Here is a 20,502-nt window from a genome sequence, read left to right on the forward strand (position 1 = left end):
CACAATTATCACAGTCTGTGAAATCATGTATTTGATGAACTCACTGTATTTTTTTTTATTGAGATAGAGTTTTTGCTCTTGTCACCCAGGCTAGAGTGCAATGGCGTGATCCTGGCTCACTGCAACCTCCGATTCCCTGTTTCAAGCAATCCTCCTGCCTCAGCCTCCCGAATAGCTGGGATTATGCCAGCTAATTATGCCAGCTATTATGCCAGGCACACGCCACCACACTCAGCTAATTTCTGTATTTTAGTAAAGACGGGGTTTCACCATGTTGGCCAGGATGGTCTTGATCTCCTGACCTTGTGGTCTACCCACCTCGGCCTCCCACTTTTATATTAAATATATAACTATTGAAACAAAATAATTCATGTTGCATTTCACCTATAACCTCCCATCCCCCTAGTGGCAGCTGCCATTCTTTGGAAACTTAGCTTGAGCTTTGGGAGAAGGATGAGGGCTGAGTGCACATACAAAGTCCTCTTTGCCAGACTGGGAGCTGGGCAAGGACAGACTGTGCCCAGTCCTGTGCCTGGCACACAGAAGGTGCTTGTGGTGACACGGTGTGTGTAGAGGAAGAAGCACAGCCTCACATTCAGATCCAGGTTCAAAAACTGGCTGTGCTCTACTGTCTGTGCAATTTAAGGGAATCTAACCTTGGTTTTCCAGACTGTACAATGGGGATACCGTCTGTCTTACAGTAGTGCTGGGAGGCTAAGTGGGATGGTGTATCCAGGACTTAGCATGGAGCGAACTCTTAATAGATGCCAATTTCCTCTCTTTCTCTCTCCTAGTATTTTATTAACCAATTGGTGCTAAGCTGTTAAGTGAGGTAATACGGCCATCTCCTTTCCCAAAGGAATCTACATTTGGCCTCAAGGATCAACCTGTAGTTCTGGGACAGCAGGAATCAGCACTATGGTGGAGAGGCACTTAGGCTTGGCAGGTGGCCCCTATTGGGACCAGAGTCTCGGTTCTCACAATGGCTGATCATGGCTGCTGCTGGCCAAAGAGGCAGGAGTTGCAATGGGGACCACCTGCTTGTGAGCTCGCAACCACAATTCTTCCAGGGGCAGGGTGGGTACTACAATCCGGCAGCAATAAAACTGATCACAGGACTGAACTGAGACAGTAGGGAGTGGTGGTGCTTGTGGCAAACTGGAGAGTGCCTAACACATTCAAGCCCATCTGAAAGCAACACCACCGTTACACTGGCTGAATGATGAAGTCTGACCAGGCCAGGTGCCTCTAGTTGGAAACCCTAGAAGGGCTATTCCAGGCAGGAGTAATATTCACAATATTTACCCCCCAGAAGGCCTGGTTAAGAGACACCAGTAGCTCCCCATTTCGAGCCTCTCCACCACCTAAAACTCTGGGTAGAGGCAGGAACGAACTTTTCCCTGGGCCCCGAAGCCTGAAGCTGCCACGTTCTGCAGCCATTTTACGCCCAGTCCATAAACAGTCAGCACCTGCTGCACCCTCCCTGGGCTACTCTCTGGGCCTCCTTCCCCGAGGTTCAGGAGCTGGGAAGTGACTGCTTCCAGGCTGTGTGGGATCCTTGGCACGTATGAGCTGCTCCCCTCACCCCTGGGAAGCCGCATCCAACCCAAGCTGGCCTGGGCTGACCTCAAACCAGCTACCCTGCCAAGGGCAGCTTCCAGTCCTGGTTCCTGGAGCTGTATCAAGGGATCTGGATCCTTTTACTTCCTGCCTCTCAAGCTCATGCCCGTTCCTGAGGGGAGGTTGGGTTTAGCAGGTGTGGCAGAAGCAGGGTAGGTGCGACCTTGTCTGAGACTTGGCCTCCTACACCCAGGGTCACTGGTAGGACTGAAGGAGACGCGGATCTCCTTGGCACAGTGCAAGTCCCGAATGTCAGAAAGGGAATCACGTGCGGCTTGTAAAGCCTCATGATCTGCCCAGCTCTAATCATGCTACGAGGATGATCTGGCCTCCCTTACCCCTGATGTGCTCTGGTTTGGAAAGTGCTTCCACGTCTACACTCTACGGGATCCTGTTCACTGCCTCCAATGTAGGCAGGGCAAGAAATGTTCTATTTGTGTTTTAGGGACAAGCGGTCAAGGGGCTTACTTAAAGTCACACAGAAAGGCGAGGACAGAGTCAGGATGAGGATGCAAATCTCCTGGCTCCCTGGCTTTCCTCACTGCCTTCCACCCCTCATCCCACCTAAGCCTCCAGCTCACCTCTGACGCCCCCTGCTGGAGAATGCGGGGATAGGAATAGGTGCACTCCTCCCTGTGAAACTGGTGAGCGGTGGAGCTAGAAGAGGGAACAGTGAGCATTTGAAGCCCAGTAAAAGACTCATATTTCAAGACTCACAGAGCACATCGTGTGTGATGCTCAAAGTACACCACCTGTGATGCAGCCTAGCCAAAAATGTGTAACTTGAATTCATCAAGTAGGGGATCCAACTAAATGACGCCACATGGAAGCAACCAGAAGATGGGGTGCTCTGCAAGACAAGTGGCCCAGCCTCTCCATGTTTCATCTCATAAAAGGAACACCGTGCTGGACTAAAAGACAGCGAAGGAAGATAGCCACCAGGTGCAGTCTGTGGTACTGGATTGGACAGTGGTGTGGATGAAGTAGCTGTAATCAGGAAAGTCTGACTGTCATCTAGGTATTACATGGCAGGAATGTGTATTAAAATGGAAGGGAGACTGTGGACTGAACAGAGTTAGGAAGCTCCATGTTATCAGACAAATCCAAAAGGAGGACACTCTGCAGAACAACTGCCTGGGCCATTCAAACATGTTAATCTCATAAAGGATAAAAAGGCAGGGGAAATCACCATAGACAGAGTGTTCCTGTACCCCAAATTAATGTTTTGAAAGCTAATCCCCACCATAGGGTATTTGGAGGTGGGGACTTTGGGAGGTAATTAGGTCACAAGAGTGATGTCTTTATGAATGGGATTATTGTCTGTATTAGTCCGTTTTTACACTGCTGTAAAGATAATACCTGAGACTGGGTAATTTATAAAGAAAAGAGGTTTGACTCATAGTTCCACATGGCTGGGAGGGCCTCAGGAAACTTACAATCATGGGAGAAGGCGAAGGGGAAGCAGGGCATGTCTTACATGGCAGCAGGGGAGAGAGAGCAAGCAATGGGGAAGTGCCACACTTTAAAACCATCAGCCCTCATGAGAACTCACCTGCACGGCATGGAGGAAACCGCCCCCATGATCCAATCACCCCCAACCAGGTCTCTCCCTTGACACATGGAATTACAATTTGAGATGAGATTTGGGTGGGGACACAGGGCCAAACCATATCAGTGCCCTTAAACAAGAGGCCCCAGAGAGATCCTCCACCCCTTACACCATGTGAAGACATAGTGAAAAGACAGCCATCTATGAACCAGGAAGAGGCCGTCACTAGTACCAAATCTGCTGGTGCCTTGATCTTGGACTTCTCAGCCTCTAGAACTGGGAGACATACAGTTCTGTTGTTTATGAGCCACTCAGTTTATGGTATTTTTGTTATAGCAATCCAAATGGACTAAGAAATGTTATAATTTAAAGGAGACTGAAGAGATGTGATGACACTGTAATATGTGACCCTTGATTGGATCCAGAAGATATGGAGGTGTGCACCCAGCTATCCCCACAATGGGCTGCCTCCTGCAGAGAATGTGGCCAGCAGATATCTGGCCTCTGCTGTTCGCTCTTTGGGATCTGCTTCGGCTGGACAGCTGCCTTGCCCAAGGTCAGCCCCATGCATACTGATTCAGGAGGGGCCATCAAGGCATCAAGGCCCTTCTGGCTCCATACAGGACAATGTGATGGGCAATTCTCACTCCAGAGCTTCCCCATCAAGTGGACTGAGCTGTGTCAGGCCCGTGTGGCAGTTCTTCCTCTGCATAGTCCTGCTTCCTTTCCCAGGCACAGATGCCTTATAAACATTTTGCACCCCTAGTCCATCTTGGTGTGAACTCCTTATAACCCAACCTTTAGTGCCAACTGGAAGGGACAGGATTAGGAGGTAAGGATTAGGCAATTAAGGGACATTGAATATCGACTGTGTATTAGTTAATAATATTGTATCAGTGTGAAATTTTTTTTTGTTTTTTTAAGACAGAGTCTCGCTCTGTCACCTAGGCTGGAGTGCAGTGGCGTGATCACAGCTCACTCTTGCCTCAAACTTCTGGGCTCAAGGGATTCTCCTGCCTCAGCCTCCTAAGTAGCTGGGACTGTAGGTGTGCACCACCATGCCCAGCTAATTAAAAACCTTTTCATAGAGATGAAGTCTCATTATGTTGCTGAATTTGGTCTCAAACTCCTGGGCTCAAGCAATCATCCTGCCTTGGCCTCCTGAAGTGCTGGGATTACAGGCGTGGGCCACATGCCCGGCCTAAATTTCTTGGATGTGATAATTGTGTGTGGCGTAGGTGTAGGTGAACATCCTTGTTCTCAGGAGACACATGCTGAGGTATTTAGGGGGAAGGGTCATGATATATGCAACTTAGTCTCAAATGGTTAATCTCTCTCTGTTACTCTATATGGGTCTCACTATGTCTGGATATAGATACAGAGAAATCTTTGTAGACACTGGGGAGACAGACAAGATGAACGTGGCAAAATGGTACCAATTCATGAATGGGAGCCATTTTTTCAATTTATTCCGCCTCCCGGGTTTACGCCATTCTCCTGCCTCAGCCTCTGGAGTAGCTGGGACTACAGGCGCCAGCCACCTCGCCCGCCTAGTTTTTTGTACTTTTTTAGTTGAGACGGGGTTTCACCGTGTTAGCCAGGATGGTCTTGATCTCCTGACCTCGTGATCCGCCTGTCTCAGCCTCCCAAAGTGCTAGGATTACAGACTTGAGCCACAGTGCCCGGCCTAGGTTTGACATTTTCACAATAAAAATTGAAAGGAAAAAAATCAATGTGGTGTGACCTCATTTTAGTAAAAACAATGCACATATATATTAATACACAGAAAAATCTGGAAGGATGTAGATGAAGGAGCTATAGTGGTAATCTCCGAGTGGTTGGAAATGTGTTATTTTTATTTGGGGATCATCAGTATTTTCTTGTTTTCTAAAATTCACATATATTGCTTTGGTAGTGAAAGATTATTAAAATAATTAATAAAGGCCTATGGTGCAGAAAAAGCTGGCCTCCTTTTGATCCAGGAGGGCAGTGTCCTGGAGCAGGGGCCGACGTCTCTGCTCCTCCCAACGAGTGAGTTTAAAATCCCAATAGAGTCACTTTCTCCATTGGCTGTTCCAGCCTCAGACCGAATTGGCACTGGCTTGAATCCACAGCAGGGAACAGCTGAGGTTGGCCTCGGTGGTGGAAGGTGCTGGGTTAGTCGAGGGCTCAGGGCGCCCAGAGCTTATCTATGGCCACAGTCACATGCAATTTTCAATTTCCAGTTCTGCTGGTGTGGGGAAAGTGTATGAGTATTGCTTTGAGTTATAACTACAGTTGAATTTTTTGTTTTTCTTTTTTGAGACAGAGTCTTGCCCTGTTGCCCAGGTTGGAGTGCAGTGGCGCGATATTGGCTCACTGCCACCTCCGCCTCCTGGGTTCAAGCAATTCTCTTGCCTCAGTCTCCTGAGTAGCTGGGATTATAGGCGTGTACCACCATGCCTGGCTAATTTTTGTATTTTTAGTAGAGATAGGGTTTCACCATGTTGGCTAGGCTGGTCTTGAACTCCTGACCTCAAGCGATCCACCCACCTTGGCCTCCCAAATTGCTGGGATTACAGGCGTGAGTCACTGCACCCAGCCTATAGTTGAAATTTTTAAAACTCTTTTTTTATTGCCTCTAGAAGGAAGATTTTTTTAAAAATCATTTTTTATTTTTTTATTTTTTTTAAGAGTCATGGTTTATATTGCCTAGGCTGGCTTTGACCTCCTGGCTTAAGCGATCCTCCCGCCTCAGCCTCCCAAGTAGCTGGGATACAGGCGTGCACCCCCCATGCCCGGCTTTTTCCATTCCTCTTGTGTGTTATTAGCCAGAATCAGTTCTGATCTTTTTGTAAACTTGAAAAAAATCATTTCCCTCTTATCACATGTATTTCAGTCTGAGAAAGCTTTCTCTGCAATCCTTGGTTTACAGGGGCGATTACATTCAAATACTCCCAGTGCGAACTCCAGAACTGTGGAAACCTTCAGCAGTTTCTCAGTCCCCCACCCATGGCTGAGGCCCATCTGGAGGGCTCTGGTGAGCCTGCGGGTGGCACCACCCTTAAGGGAAGGGCTCAGGGGGGCCCAGAACTGGGTCTGGGAGGGGTTCTTCCAGAGAGCCCAGATAATCAAAACTGTCATTAAGAGGAGCAAAGGCTGGAGGAGGAAAGGGAGAAAGGAGGAGGAGTGAGACTGGTGGCAAGGAGAGGTAAAAGCCAGCCAGGAGAGCAGACAGAGGCGGGAACCTCGCTGTGCTGAGCTCATGTGTCAGGCCCCCCGCCAGCGCCGCCCCCCTCGTCTCTGCTTCTCACCCCTTTCTTTGGCCCCATGCTGCTTGTTACGCCTGCCTCAGTTAGAACTCTTGTTTTTGTGGCCCATCCCTGGGAACCATCATCAATCAATCAGCAAATATTTGCTGCCCCCTTCTTAATTGCTTGGTGCTTAGAAGGAAGCTTTTTTGACAACTCAGCATGATAAGCACAGCGTGTAATTACTGGCTTCCCGCGAGCAGCTCCTGTTTCACACAGAGCATCTTTTTAGCTCCCTTTCATCTCTTTTGCTGGCCTGGAACATTCTGATGACAAACCTGGATGTGTCAGCGTCACGTTCAAGGTGAACTTGGAGAGCATGGGTCCCTTCAGGCCTGTGCTGGCTGCGTCCCTGGGCACTGGGTCGGGTCTGGGTGGGAGAGTGCTTGCCCAGAGCAGCAGCAGGCCACACAATCCAAAGTGCGAGGCACTCATCCCGGATGTCTCCAGGCCCTGCACATGCAACACGGCCCACTTTGCACTCATCATTCGTTCTTCAAACTATCTGCTGTTCACAAAGCCCTTCTCTGAGCACTAGACTGGTTTAGGGTCTTGCCACATGCTCTTGAAGGCCCTTCTAATTCCTATTAGTCATCAGATTTTTATCTTATTTTATTTATTATTATTTATTTACTTATTTTTAGAGATGGAGTCTCATTCCGTTGCCCAGGTTGGAGTGCAGTGCTGCAATCATGGCTCACAGCAATCTCAAGCTCCTGGGCTCAAGTGATCCTTCTACCTCAGCTTCCCGAGTAGCTGGGACTGCAGGCATGCACCACCATGCATGGCTAACTTTTTAAAATTTTAGTAGAGATAGAGGTCTCCCTATGTTGACTAGGCTGGTCTCAAACACCTGGGCTCAAGCAACTGTCCCACCTCAGCCTCCCAAAGTGCTGGGATTACAGCTGTGAGCCACTGCGCCTGATCTCGTAGTATTCTAATTGCTTAACATCAGCCTTCTCTAAGGGCACCTAAGTTCACATGGACAGGGACCAGGTCTACCTTGTTCAACACGGACCCTTCATACCTGGCGGTTGGTATTGCCCCGGCAATATTTGTGGAATGAATAACAGAATAAAAGTTCAAGCCACAGTTGAAGAGGGAAGCCAGAAATCTGTTCAGAAGGGAAACCGCCTCACATACAGGCCCATGGCCATAGCCAGAGAGAAAATGAGGGACAGCGAGCCACGGTCAGGTGTGGGCTGGGAGGTGACACTAGGCATGGTTTGGGCCATAAACTATGGGCAGGGGAGAGCGCTGGGATGTGGTCACACAGAGAACATACTTCACGGTGAGCTGGGAGCCTAGAGACACACTCCCACTGATCAGCAGCCAGGTGTGGCTGAGTCCAGGAGACTGAGGCTGCAGCTAGAATCATGCCATGGCACTCCAGCCTGGATGGCAGAGTGAGACCTGCCTCTAAAAAATAAAAATAAAAATGAGAAATAGAAATAAAAAACCCCAAAAAAACTGAGTTGTGTTAGGCTGTTATTATTATTATCTTCAAGTCAGTGAGTCTTGACTAACGCAAATGCTTTGTTTTAAAGGAGGGAAGGTGATTGTAGTTTTGTCCGTTCTGTCTTGAATGAGAAGGAACATGATCCCCAAGGGCAGACTAACCAAGATCAAAGGAGCCCCAATATCGTGGGGCTCGGGCTCATTGATCTCTTCTCAGGGCTCTCTGCAGCTGCCTTCCCGCTGCTGACATGAGCTGTGGCATTCTTTCCATCAAGTGGAATCTGAGTCTCTCAAGTCTTTGGAGTTATTTGAAGAAACTGTGGTCCCTTCATCTCTTCTGGTTTCCTTGGAGCTTGTTCTATTCCCTTTCATCTCCAACTCGTTAAGATGGAAAGGTGTAATGGCGTGAGATCCTGGAGTCTGGATGTGCATGAAACATACACAGGCGGTTCTGAGCAACCTCAGTAGTCATCTGTGTTCTACTTCCTTCAGCATCACAGGCTGCTTCTCCTTTTTTTTTTCTTTTCATATACCTGGGTGAGTGGGACACCCAGCCCACACGGCCTGCCAGAGGTGCAGGAAAGGGGCTGCCTACGTTTAGTCAGAGGCACAGTGGTTCCTTCTTCCTTTCTTTCAGCAAAACCTTCATTTTAGCCCACAGTTCCCAGTTTGTTGTGCACCTGAGGAATCCCCCTGCAATCTGAGTCTTACGGTTGTTAGGAAGTGTGCTTACCTCCTCCTCAGCTGGCCCCTCTCCTCCTTCAGAAAAGCGCTGAAAGCACTGCAGGGCCTCCATGCTTGATTGCTTTCCGGTCAGTCAATCCAGCATTTGTTGTTTCTCACCTGCTCTTTTATTTCTTTGGGTCCCCAGTGGATGATACATTAGTTGGGGGCAAGAACAGTGTATCCCTAGGTTTCCTTTAGGGACATCACGATGGCCAGGCGGTGATTCAGGGTTTTAATCCCAGCTGCTCTGGAGGCTGAGGTGGGAGGATCTCTGAAGCCCAAGAGGTGGAGGTTGCAGTAAGCTATGGTCGTGCCACTGCACTCCAGCCTGCGCGACAGGGTGGGGCCCTGTCTCTTAAAAACAAGTATAGGAAAATAGGGAATGAGGGGCTCAGGGCAGTTTCATGGATGCTGGGGCATGTCAAGAGTTTTATCATCAATGTAAGAAAATTGAGCTGGAAGAAACTTACGCTGCAGTATGTACTTCTAGGTTACAAAGACTTAGAGCTGTGACCCACTCTGGGTTTTCTCTTCACACAATGCATAAGAAGAAATAAAAGATGATGTTTCTTTAGTCTCTACTTAGTTTATCTTTGCTCTAATTTTTATTATTTATAATATATTATTTGATAATATTTATATTTCCTTCCTTCCACTAACTTTGGGGTTAACTTGTTCTTCTCTTCCCAGTTTGTTTAGGTGTGAAGGTGAAGTTAGGTAGCTGGTTCTTTTTTAAATTTTTTTTTAATTTTTGGAGAGGGTCTCACTTTGTTGTCCAGGCTGGAGTACAGCGGTATGATCTTGGCCCACTGTAACTTCTGCCTTCTTTGTTCAAGCAATTTATGTGCCTCAGCCTCCTAAGTAGCTGGGATCACAGGCATGCGCCACCACACCTGGCTAATTTTTCTATTTTTAGTAGAGACAGTTTCACCATGTTGGCCAGGCTGGTCTTAAACTCCTGGTCTCAAGTGATCCAACTGCCTTGGCCTCCCAAAGTGCTGGGATTACAGGTGTGAGACACTGCGCCCGGCCTAGAGATCTTTATTATTTTTAAAATATGTTTACTACTGTAAACCTCCCTCCGAGCACTGCTTTCACTGCTTCACATATGTTTTGGGATGTTGTGTTTTCATTTTCAGTTTCTGTTTCAAGATAATTTCCAATGTCCCTTGTGATTTCTTCTTCGACCCACTGGTTAAGAGTGTTCATTTCCACATATCTGTGCATTTTCAGGTTTTCCTTCTGCTTTTGATTTCTAGTTTCATTCCATTGTGGTTTAGAAAAGATACTTTGTATGATTTTAAACTTCTTAAACTTGTGAATACTTGTTCTGGGTCCTAATGTGTATTCCAGCCTGGAGCACATCCTGTGTGCCCTTGAGAGGAACGTGTATCCTGCTGTTGGTGGTGACAAAGACTCCTTAACTAAGCATCAGATTCCTCCAGCCTTCTAGGCCTCAACCTTGGAGTCTGTCCTTGTTCAGGCCTCCGTCACCCAACTGTAGCAGAAGTCTTCATAAGTCAATGTGGAGGACAGACTCCCCAACCTCAGTATCTAATCCCCAACCTCAGTATCCCCAACCTCAGTATCTAATCACCCTTGATATTGGCTCGAATTCTTCACCCACCCCCCACCCCAGGTAATACCGGCCCACTCTAACCTGCCTTTGGGGAAAATCCTGTTACATCAGATGAACAGAATCCCTCCGCACCCCTTGCATAATCTCCATAATTTTCCACCCGCTGCCCCCACCCTGCTCCTGGCTACCGTCCCTACTTGTCCATGCTGTATTTGGAAGTGAGCTCAGTTCCACACGGAGAACTCTTTCCCCAATTGCAACAGTTCCTGAATAAAATCTGTCTTTACTGCTTTAACTACTGTCAGGCAAGGTTTTTTTTAAAATTCGGAAGAGGATGGTTTTGAATATTCACATAAATGTGCCAGTGCCCACACAGGCTCTTTTTGGGCTTATCTGTTAGCATTTGCAGATAAAAATGGTAACTTCACCACAAACTAGTCAACCCGTCACATCTAAACACAAAGTCAATGGCGACTTGCAGCCAATGCTCTGGGGGGGTCTTTCTAGAGCTCCAGGGGGTTGGCAGGAGTTGTGGGCCCCAGGAGGATGTGAGATCAAACTGAAGCTCTTGGTGGTATCTCTCTCCTACTGTTGAAATGACCTTCTGGAAGGACAAGAGACTCGATTGCTTCTTGATTCAACAAAAATAAACCATTTAGAAAAGATTTCATGACAAATAATTTAAACAGACATCCCTCAAAAGAAGACATACAAATGCAACAGGTATATGAACAATTGGCCAAAATAATGAATCATCAGATAAATGCCAATTAAAAGCATAATGAGATACCACTTCACACCTGTTAGAATGGCCATTAAAGGAAAACCTGTACACTGTAGTGGGAATGTAAATTAGTACAATAATTATGGGAAACAGCATGGAGGTTTCTCCAAAAATTAAAAGTGGATCTACTATATGATTCAGCAATCCTACCCTGGGCATTATCCAGAGGAAATGAAGTCAATATGTTGAAGAGATATCTGCACACCCATGTTTACTGCACAGCACTATTCACAGTAGCCAAGATATAGAATTTACCTACGTGACCATCTGTGGAAGGAAGGATAAAGAAAATGTGGTGTGTGTGTGTGTACATATGCACACCCCCATGGGATAATAGTATCCCATTACGTATATTAGGATACTACCGAGCATTAAAAAAGAAGGAAATCGGGCTGGGTGCAGTGGCTCATGCCTGTAATCCCAGCACTTCGGGAGGCTGGGGTTGGCGAATCATGAGGTCAAGAGATTGAGACCAACCTGGCCAACATGGTGAAAACCCGTCTCTACTAAAAATACAAAAATTAGCTGGGCGTGGTTGTGTGTGCCTGTGGTCCCAGCTACTCAGGAGGCTGAGGCAGGAGAATTGCTTGAACCTGGGAGGCAGAGGTTGCAGTGAGCTGAGATCGCATTACTGCATTCCAGTCTGATGACAGAGCAAGACTCTGTCTCAAAAAAAAAAAAAAAAAAAAGGAAATCGGCTGGGCACCACAGTGACTCACGCCTGTAATCCCAGCACTTTGGGAGGCTGGGGTGGGCAAGTCACCTGATGTCAGGAGTTCAAGACCAGCCTGGGCAACATGATGAAACCCTGTCTCTATAAAAAATGCAAAAAATAGCTGGGCATGGTGGCATGTGCCTGTAATTCCAGCTACTTGGGAGGCTATGGTGGGAGGATCACTTGAGCCCAGGAGATCAAGGCTGCGGTGAACTGTGATGGTGCCGTTGCACTCTAGCCTGAGGAACAGAGCAAGATCCTGTCTCAAAAAATAAATAAATAAATAAATAAATAAATAAATAAATAAATAAATACAGTTAAATTGGTTAAAGAGGAAAAAAAAAAAGAGAAAGAAAAACAAAACACAGGAAAAGAAACCACTGAAAAAGAGCAGGCAAATTTTTTAAAGAAGTAGGCCAGGTGCAGTGGCTTACGCCTGTAATCCTAGTTTGGGAGGCCAAGGCGGGTGGATCATTTGAGCTCAGGAGTTCGAGACCAGCCTGGGCAACATGGAACAACCCCATCTCTTTAAAAAGAAAAAATGAAAGGAACTAAATAGGATTTTTGGAAATAAACAATATAATCATTCACATTAAGTACTAGTTGGGCAGTTATACAGAAGATGAGACGTGGCTAGAGAAAACGTATATCACAATGAAAATATGAAGACATGGAAATATTGAAAGTTAAGAAACATGAAATAATTTTCCAGAATGATACTTATCTTTAGATTGAAGAAGCATATGGAATCACAAAAAATATATAAAAATAAATATATATGTAGACGTATTGTAGTGAAATGGCAAAACAATATTGTGGAATCAGTTAAGTGGGAAAAGACAGATTAAAGATAAAGGAACTTAGGTTTATAAAAGAAGTCAGATAATCATGAAATAAGCACTGTGGGAAAGGAACTGTCAATGCAGGCTTTCATACCCCGATAAACTGTCATGCAAGAAGGAGGAAACAGGGATTTTTCCAAAAAGCAAAAACTGAACAGATCACCCAGCAGTGTCAATAAATAATTTTTAAAAGAAGGCAGAAGGAAAGTGATGCCAGATGTAAGATCTGGAATGCAATAAAGTATGAAGGGAAAATGAACAGGTATGCAGAGAGAAAACTCCATTTACTGTAAAAACAAAAACATTGCGGTGGGATAGTGGACTCAGCTCTGTCTGCTCAATGCCATGAGAAGTACCCTAATGCATAAGCTTTTTAATGCTGTAAAATATAGTAGCTGAAATTAAATGCCACTTTTTCAGAGGTGAATTAACGGACAGTCTGGTGAAATTCGCAAGCTTTTTGATGTATAAAACTTGATAAATGGAACAATTCCATCAATAGGCAAAAGTGTAACAACCTATCTAGATGGATCTATGAAATTTCTGCACAGGTCTCTGTTTAGTAAATACATCACTGTATACCTATCAGGAATCTTGCTCCAATAAAGGAACATAAAGATGAAAAAAAATTGGCCATTTTGGGGAAATATAAAAAACAAGTAACTAAAATACGGAATGAAAATAACATAAGATGGAAGAGGGGTGAATATGGCTCAGGCGTTGTATGGTTCTTGTTTTGTTCAGAAAGAGGGTAGAAATAGCAATTGTAGATTTGATGTATGCATGAGAAACTCTGAAGATCAGCCACAAGTGTTAGAGAAACAGCGGTTAACTTACTTGTAATACGCGCATGGGAACGATCACCACCACGGTCAGGATCTCTGGGGGAAAGTGAAGCCAGGAGAGGACCGCAGTGGGGTGTAATTGTGTTTACAGACATAATTTCTTTAGCAGGATCCAGGTATGTTGGTGCTCATTGTTCTCCATATCCTTTCATAAGTTTGAAATATTTCTTTAAAGTAGAATTCAACAGTTTTTAGTTTAGTTTTGTTTTCTATAGCAGTGGTTCTCAACTGGACTTGACTTTGCCCCTCTCCATCCCTGTATCACCTCCTTGGAGGAGACACTGGCCATGTCTGGGGACAGTTTTGCTCATCACGGCTGGGGGTGGTGCTGCTGCACCTTGCAGTGCACAGGCTGTCCCTCCCACCGTGAGGACTTACCCAGTCCAGAACATCTGCAGTGCTGAGCTTGAGAAACCCTATCCTTTAGGACAAGAATACGCGTTTTTTCAAAAGTTAGATTTTCTCCTCTGCTATTTAAAAATAAATGGAAAAGCAGAAATAACACATGGTGACTTTGTTTGCAGTACTTTTCATGCACATAATCACTTTCAGAAAGCAAAAAATGCTCGATAAAGTCATCAGGAAAATCCTCAACTTCATAAATGGGCAGCATAATATTTTAAAGTGGTAAAAATTAATCTTTGGTTGATTGCTAAAGTGGCATGAACATAGGCACAACTATAGTGGGATGCTCTTGATTGGAGGTTCTTTGTAAGATGAAGTTTCCAAGAAACAGTTAATTGCTTTCAGTTTCTCCATCTTCAAGAAAGGGACAAAAAGGTAACTGACAAAGAAGCTGTTTCTGTTTTCTTGCTAGTGGAACATTAGTATTCGACAGTAGTACTGTACTAAATTCTGGGGCTGCTACTGAAATGTCATTAAATTCCAACTTTACACATCTGGCATGCTGCCTAAATGCAGCTCAGTGTGTTAAAGTGTAGATTACAGTCCAACAAATCAATGCTCTTGAATTGTGGGTTTATGTAAACCTGCAATTAAAAACAGTGTGCAATCACTTTCTTTGCCTACCTGATGAGGGAAAGAGAAGCAAGCTGTTTTTTTTCAGGGCAAAGAGGTGAGAATGCCAGCTTAAAATAGAAGCATTCCCCGGCACATGCTTTAAGACGTGGCTTTGGATAAAGGCAGTTTCTGGCTGGGCGTAGCGGCTCACGCCTGTAATCCCAGCACTTTGGGAGGCTGAGGCGGGTAGATCACCTGAGGTCAGGAGTTGGAGACCAGCCTGGGCAACATGGCAAAACCCTGTCTCTACTAAAAATGCAAAAATTAGCTGGGTGTGGTGGCGCACACCTGTAATCCCAGCTACGTGGGAAGGCTGAAGCACAAGAATAGCTTGAACCTGGGAGGTGAAGGTTATAGTGAGCTGAGAGTGCACCACTGCACTCCAGCCTGGGTGACAAAAGGAGACTCCGTTAAAAAAAAAAAAAAATCTGTGAGTTATTTGTGGGTAACCGGTAAAAGCCAAGAAAGGAGGCAGTGGCCGGGCGTGATGGCTCACACCTGTGATCCCAGCACTTTGGGGGGCCAAGCCGGGTGAATCACCTGAAGTCAGGAGTTCGAGACCAGCCTGGACAACATGGCAAAAACCTGTCTCTAATAAAAATTAGCCAGGCGTGGTGGTGGGCACCTAAATATTCCAGCTACTCAGAGGCTGAGGCAGGAGAATTGCTTGAACCAGGAGGTGGAGGTTGCAGTGAGCGAGATCACGCCACTGCACTCCATGCTGGGTGATAGCGAGACTCTGCCTCAAAAAAAAAAAAAAAAAAAAGGGAGGCAGTAGCAGGACAGGAACAGCGAATGGAGTGTGGGGTGTGCTTATTTTTAAATGATGGAGAGAACACCCACAGGGCTCCTGTGGAAAGGCAGGCCTTTCTCCCACCCCTGTAGAAGAGCAGCTCAGTGAGGTCCTTCCAGAAGTAGAGACTGCCATCTAGCAATTAAAAATGGCAGGATGGGGGAACACCAGAGACTCATGTGGTGCCTCTCTTGCGGAGATTGGAGTACAAGGAGGTGCTTCCAAAGTAACAGGCACCATACTATTTCTAGTGGCAAAGAGCTGACAGATTCATATTAGAAAAGGACTTAGGCTAGGCCGGGCATGGTGGTTCGCACCTGTAATCCCAGCACTTTGGGAGGCTAAGGAGGGCGGATCACGAGGTCAGGAACTGGAGACCATCCTGGCTAACACGGTGAAGCCCCGTCTCTACTAAAAAATAGAAAAATATTGGCCGGCCCCGTGGTGGCAGGCGCCTGTAGTCCCAGTTACTCGGGAGGCTGAGGCAGGAGAATGGCATGAACCCGGGAGGCGGAGCTTGCCGTGAGCAGAGATCATGCCCCTGCACTCCAGCCTGGGCCACGGAGTGAAGACTCCCCTCAAAAACAAAACAAAACAACAGCAACAACAGAAAAGGACTTAGGCCATAACTATATCCACAGGGCAAAACAATGTCAGCAATAGCAGCTTACTTCAAATTCAAAGGAAAAATGTATGCACTGATACAGTTAAAGATACAATTTTATCTTTTATAGCAGGTAGCTGCGGCTGTCAGCCAGCTATCAAAAACAATTCAGAAAGAAAAACTTTCCTTGATTTGGTCTTTTAATCATTTTGGCCAAAGCAAAAAACACCATTCTCTTCCAGGAAATCTTATTTATGTATATTTTTTTTATCATAATAGAAAAATCTCTGTATAGAACTGCTTTCACTACACTTCTCATCTTGAGGGTAGAACGTGTTCTGGACACAAAAGGCTTTTCTTTCTTTTCTCAGTGACACACCTTTTTGTTGTGTTTTTAAAAAAATCACTTGTCTCAAGAATCTTCTCAATGATTGAGTTGTAAATTAGCCATGCCTTCTAGGAAACCCAACGTTAGTATTATATGATTGGAAATATGAAAGAACATAGAATCAGAATAAGAATTTTATCCTTTATTCATATTTAGATAATTTCATCTTACTTAAAGGAGATTTGGTAAGTGACTTAAAAGGGACAGTATTCAAGAGTTAGAGTTTAATTGTAATCTGATTTACATTTCAAATACAGAATCATCAAATTTCAATATCTTTTGCTGTCCTTGAGAGAGATAATGTATTTGGTTAAGTGTTTTTATTTAAGGTAAGACTAAGGTAGCTGACAGGTGCTCATGCGGGAGGATGATCAGTTCTCCTTATTTCAGTTCTTCAGATGCTGGTAGCCTCATTAAGATCATGAAATTTGTATTATGCCTTTTTCTTTTTCTAGCTTTGTACTAGTTATCTGTAACTGCATAAAAATTACCTCCAAATTTAGCACTTAAACAAACATCTTGGTTTGTCTCTCACAAGGCTGCAATCAAGGTGTTGGCTGCAGTCATCTCAAGAGTTCCACTGGGGTGGCTCCCCTTCCAAACTCATGTCTCGATGGCAGGATTCAGTTGGAGGTTATTGGAATGAGGGCCTCAGTTCCATGTTAGCTGTTGGCTGGAAAGTTCTGCTTCTCGTCACACGGGCCTTTCCAAAGAACACCTCACCTTCCGAGCAGGAAAGCACAAAAGTAAGAGTGGGCAAGGAGACAGAAGCCAGACTTTCTGCCACCAAACCTCACGAGTGCTCTCTCCCTTCCGCCGTGTTCTACTCCTCAGAAGCAAGTCACTAAGTCCAGCTCACACCCAAGGACAGGAGGTTACACAAGAGTGCACACCAGCGGGCAGGTTTCACTGGGAACCATCTCAGAAGCTGCCTACCACTAGTTTTGTTGTTTCAGATGAAAAGCTAATGACTGAGGAAGTGACTGCCTCTTCCTACACACACGGACTTGCAGGGTGCAGGACTACACGTCGGCACCAGCTGCACATTTCCTATCTGTTCCTTGTGCTCATTCTCAGAGCGGAACTTTCTTATGAGGTGTACACATGACAGTGATAAAATAGCTCAAGGGTACAGAAAGAACTCCCTGACTATTCACATAATTTTTTTGGATTGAAATTTGTGAATACTTCACTACACCACAACTTAATAGGACCAATATTATCAGTGGAAGAATAAAACAAGATTTGGAAAGCATGGTTGAATACCTAGATTTCTGATGAAAATTCCTTTAGCAATCAACAAGTACTCAAAATGTTTCAACATACTTGTAATCCCAGCTCTTTGGGAGGCCAAGGCAGGATTGCTTGAGCCCAGGAGTTTGAAACCAGCCTGGGTAAGGTAGTGAGACTCCATTTCTTAAAACAAAACAACAAAAAACAAAAAAATCAGCTGGGCCAGGAGCAGTGGCTCACTCCTGTAATCCCAGCACTTTGGGAGGCCTAGGCGGGCAGACTGCTTGAGCTCAGGAGTTCCAGACCAGCCTGGCAACATGGCCAAACCCTGTCTCTACAAAAATAATTTTAAAAAGTTAGCCAGGTGTGGTGGTGCGTGCCTGTAGTCTCAGCTACTAGGCAGGCTAAGGCGGGAAGATCTCCTGAGCCCTAGGGGTTGAGGTTGTAGTGAGCTGAGATTGCGCCACTGCACTCCAGCCTGGGTTACAAAGCAAGACTCTGCCTCAAAAGAAAAAAAGTTTCAATAAAATATGTACTGGCTCAGAGGCCTAAATGGCATCAGGGCATCAGGTATTGTGGAGTATGACAAAGGTTGGAGGGTAAGAGGACTTTTAAATAACACTTGTTTCTCAATCCTAAATAACACAAAGTAAAATTGCTCTGTAACTATTTACAGAGACAGACCAATGGTAACTACCTTCTTTCTTCTTCCTTTGTGCCCTGATCTCTGCCTGATGCTTGTGAAATTCAGAGGAGTTTCTGCCTTCTTTTGCTCCCCACTCCGTGTTCACCTGTCTTGAGGTCTACTCATCCATGTTTCTAAGCTGTGCTATGGCTGGGGCACTGTGCACCCTGAAAGGACAGCTTGGCTTTCCAGCCCACCCCGTGCCAGTCCTCACTGCCTCTTCAGTGACCGGATGCAGCAGACTGGAACCTGCAGGCAACCCGGGACAAAACGCATTTTTTTTTTTAGTTCATCTTCACTTGAAGATTAATTTGAAAACATAAAACGGTTCTAAGTGTAATAAAATAAGGTTGCTCTTATTATCATAACTAGGATTACTTTATTTTGGAAGCTAGTAGATAGGAAATGCCAACTTTGCCCTGGAAGGAAATACAGATTCTGTGGGCATAAGTGATCTAAATTCTTTGCCACTTGTAGACTTTAGAAATTGAGGCAAGCAAGGAAATCAGAACAAGTTTTTAATTCTAGTTCAAGAGTCAAAATTCTTTTCTGTAAAATGCCAAATCTAGGATTAAGCATATTCTCATATGGCCTGGAAGTTAATCTCTAATAAAAATCTACTGCTTTTAAAAAATTTACACTAGACAGTGCATACTAAACATGCACCCTAGTCATTAGCTTTTTAGGCTTTTGTAGTAATTAAACCAATTGCAAAAATACATTTTTAAAAAGTTAATAAAGTAAAGCAAATTCAGAGTTTTGAATTATTAGCAGAGGTACATAAAACATAAGTGATTTTGCAGAAAGCTAAAAAAGATATCCAAGATAATCTTGTCATTTATAGTAGCTCGAACTCCAATCGTTCTCCAAAACTCAAGAGATATGGCACACAAATGTTTAATTTCTAGAATACACGTCTCCTTTAGATTTAAAAAAGATCAGAAAAGCAAGAACACAGGAGCTCTTCCTGCCTAGTATCAAGCCTGTATACTGTTAACAAACATTGCTCAGTAAGAATTCACAGGTGCCAAGGAATCATGGCAACAAAACTGTAGAACACAGTGTTACATACATTGAAAGGGGAAACATAATGCATTGAAAAAATTATAGAATTACATTTCAATTCAGAATGACGTGACAAGCTTACAGGGAACATCTGGGCTGCTGTTTAGAAGTGCTTGACCTTTAAAACCTACAGCTGACAAAAGCAAGAGGCAGCAAAAAAAGAAAGAGTACTGGGGTTCTTGGGACACTGGGGCTGACTTCACTTCTGTGGGCTTCAGTCTTCTCATTAATACACTTGGGCCAGATAGTCTTTCTTGGATCTTTAAAACCACCAAAAACTCAATGATCCTTCTGGGTCTAATCAGTGTGGTTCAAGGCATATTATTTTTAATACTTGCAATAAAGTGACATGAACAATATACAGCAGACCCCATTTTGCAATAAGAGCATAATCTCCTTTGAGAATTATTCCTGAAATCACAACCAGGCTTCTCCCATCCCCTCTCATCAGCGAACACGCTCCTGAAACAGAGAAGCATTCTTCTCATCAGACATTGGCAGAACCATACAAATGTTCAGAGGCAGACTTTCAGGAGGTTCTTTTAAAGTCTAACAATTCTATGAAACATAGCAAAGACACTGACATGAGCGCTGTCGGGTTAAAGGAGTCTTTGAAATCTTTTGTGATGTGAAATGTGAACATTCTCTGCTTTTTGTTAAACCTTTAGATTGAAACTCTCCCCACACACAAAAGGAATATCACACCTTATTCCTACATGCTTTAGATGTTGGGATTAGTAGGTTTCCTGCAATAGATCTGTGGGCATTTGAGGGATGATACAGTGAATTGTGGATGAAAGGTGATGGTGACAATATTCTACAGATATACTTAATACTGTTTCTGAATTGAAGATATTTACGCCCTCCAGATTTGCATCTTGTGTTAGATGTGTTTAACACTGGGGTATTGTGTGGGGTGCCCTGCGGACAGTTAATACTGTGTAATGACTTCCACAAGATGGCTACATTTCATGTCTTCTTGTTAAATTTTATGGCTTTCATTTTAGTAAGCAATTTGTAAAGTTTTCTCACTGATCTCAAAGATTAAAGGCTATATATACAACAATTAGCATTATTCTGGCAATAATGCCTAAGATGGATTAGTTCCATTCTCACCTCTTCCAAAAGCATAGACAAGTTTAAGAAATAAATGAGATCTAATGCCCATCTATGATTCAACGAAGGCGTATAACACGTGACAGGCTAAGGCTGGCTTAGCTATTGATCATCTGGTTCTTTAGCTCTATCCCCACAAATACAGACTGACCCCAAACCAGTGTTCCCAGGTGACATTAAGTTGTGCCTT

This window comes from Piliocolobus tephrosceles, chromosome 17 (genome assembly GCF_002776525.5).
Source record: "Piliocolobus tephrosceles isolate RC106 chromosome 17, ASM277652v3, whole genome shotgun sequence".
Taxonomy (NCBI): domain Eukaryota; kingdom Metazoa; phylum Chordata; class Mammalia; order Primates; family Cercopithecidae; genus Piliocolobus; species Piliocolobus tephrosceles.